This window comes from Belonocnema kinseyi, chromosome 8 (genome assembly GCF_010883055.1).
Source record: "Belonocnema kinseyi isolate 2016_QV_RU_SX_M_011 chromosome 8, B_treatae_v1, whole genome shotgun sequence".
In the NCBI taxonomy this organism is placed as follows: domain Eukaryota; kingdom Metazoa; phylum Arthropoda; class Insecta; order Hymenoptera; family Cynipidae; genus Belonocnema; species Belonocnema kinseyi.
Genome location: NC_046664.1, coordinates 112,648,850 through 112,651,698, shown reverse-complemented (window position 1 = coordinate 112,651,698; position 2,849 = coordinate 112,648,850).

The following is a 2,849-nucleotide window of genomic DNA, read 5'->3' as shown; positions in this document are numbered from 1 at the left end:
ATCATTACATCTTTTTTGATTGGAGGATATTTATAATTCTTCGTATTGACTGGGCTTTCGTCCGTTGTTCACTGGTGCAGGGTCGTCATTCAAAGGGAATGTGTCGTGATATTCCTTCAGTAATGTTTCAACTTCCTGTCTCCCTTCATTTATGTCTTTCAGTCTCGTTTTTTCTGATAATTCGTCAATTCTTTCTTCCGTCTTTTTTATAATGTTACAGTAAGTATCTTTATTGTATTTAACTATGTAATTCCATCTCGCTTCTTCTGCTTCATAAAAATTGTAAATAGTAGCTGTATTTTCAGGTAAAATAGGTTTACGATCCCTTCCCAATCTTGTTATCACTGAAAGACCTTTTTTAAAATTCACGAAGCAAATCATATCTCTCGATTTCTTCGATGGATGAGGATGCAATATTTTAAGACCTATTTTCATAGTACCTTTTTCAAGATCAATCGAAAATTTTTGATCGTATAGAAAATTCATTTCCAGCAAAATAGGTTCCTTAAATGAATCATCCTCTTTTATTACCTGGAATAATGATTCCGTACCAAAGGTAGTTAACTTTACTGCGTATTCAAATTTTATTGGGGAAACTCCAATCGTGAATACATTGTGGGGTGCATACCTTTGTAGATTTGTTCCTTTTAAGTAACTTTCTTTAATAATAGATATATTACTACCTGTATCTATGACGCATTCACATGCCTTTATCTGATTGAATTTAAAAACCACAATTGGCGTGTCGTGTCTTCGTCGGTCTCTAGATATTGGTTGTAACTGTCTACTTCGGGGTGAAATAATGGTCGTTCAGCTGCGATCGATCTGGTGGACGGCTGTTCGAGGCTGGTACTGGAAAATTTCTTTGCCTTGGTGGCAATCCTCGTAATTTTCCTCTGCAATCTTTTTCTAAATGTCCAGTGTTCAGACAATGATTCCATTCAAGAGTTGGATTTTGGTTTAGTGTTTTCTGAAATGTGTTTTTACTTTCAAACCTTGGTCTAAGTTCTCTTTTCACAGGTTGATTCATCGTTGCTTTGTTTGCTAATCTTCATTTTTCTTTTAAAATTATGTTAACTTCTGAAGCCATGTTAAACGCTTCGTTTAGAATCTTCGGTTTTTGGGCTCTGATTCTTATTTCGTATTCCTCTCTAATGGTTTTTAAGAATGTGCTAACTCCTGTAGTTGATTCAATTTCGTGTCTAATTAGGATCTCGGATAACTCCGCGTTCATGTTGTCGATATGCTGTCTGATTTTATCTTGAATAGTCATTAATCGTCCCACAAATGACTCGAGGCTCTCCGTGTTTCCCATTATGCACATGTATCTTTGTTTTTGTAACGAGTCTAAACTCTCTCGTTCCCCAAAAAGTGTTCTTAATCTTTCGAATAGTTTAGCAAATGTTTTAGTTCCGTCTACGCGGATAGTACTTGCTGCTTTTTCTTTCAATTTTTGTGCTATAATTGTATGATAAAAAGTAATTCTCTCATTTTTCTTTGTCTTTTTCTTCGCGATTTTGACGAGTTGAATAAAATTTTCTAATCCTATTCCTGTAAAATCAGGGATCATCTTACACGTTTCTGTAAAATCATATTCTGCTTCACTGGTTAATTCCTCATGGTCTGAGTACAAGTTATCTTCATCTTCTGTCATCATGTCTCCCTCAAATCTTCTTGGTTCTTCTAAGACATTTATTCTTATTCCATTCTTTCGAGTTTCCTTAAAATTTTCTGAAGTATGTCCGGACTTTATGCTCGTGATGAAGCCATTGCTGTGTGGTATCGGTTATCATCAAGTATGTCAGTAATAGTCAGGGAGGGCGCTGAAGAGTCTGATTTTATTGTCAATGTTTCCCTACTCTCTCTATACGAATTCCACGCCAGTGTGTCGCGTTACAAGTTAAAAATTTTGTTTATTTCGGAAAGTGTATTTAATACAGATTAATCCACTGCATCGTTCTAATACAATGCATAGATTAAAATTTAGTGTTTTTTATTTTATTAAGGAAAAGTAACACCTGGGCGTATGGAGCATTACTTTACCCGACTCACAAGACTCTTCCTGGCTAATGTGAAATTAAATTTGATTTTATATAAGTTTCGGACTTTATTCTTAGTGATTCGATTTCTTTTAAACTTGCCTTCTTTTCTTTTTAACTTACGTCGTTTTCTGGTAGATTTCTGTTTTTCTTGTAGCGTTTGATTCTCTTGATGCTGCGTCGATTCTTCTTTCGGCAAATCGCAGAAAGTTGAGTTCCTTTGGCTGTAGTTACTACTGGATTTGCGGCTCTTGCAGATAGTCAGGGGCTGGTTTCCCTTCTTTTTCTTCTTGGATTCTGTAGGGCATACTGTCCTGTTTGACAAGCCTCTTCCACCTGCTTGTGGGCTTCGTTCAAGCTGTGGTAACCAAAGTTACTTTGAGATGACTCTCTGGTGATCGTAAGATCGTACAGGGTTTGTCCGGAAAGTAATAGGACTGATTTTCTTCCGCCGCGACTGTGCTTCGGAGCATGCGCGCACCGACTGGATTTGGTAGAGGACGTTCCTAGCTAATGAACGAGCGGCTGGTCAGTTGCAAAGCTGCCAGATCGTGGATGAAATTTACCCCCACCATACCTACCGTTTGGGAGCCGCAAAACAGAAGGTGCATGATTACCACTGTGAGTTCGTATGTAAGCCGAAAATGCACGATTCGACTTCGGAGTTCTGCTGTACGATGATTGCCGATCTGAAGGCTTCGGGAGACCTCGGTGGTCTTCTATTTATATCTCGCTCCCCATTTGAAAGAAATTGAAGAAATTGGCGATTTGGATCTTTTGCGTGATTCTTAATTTCATGCATACGTCGAT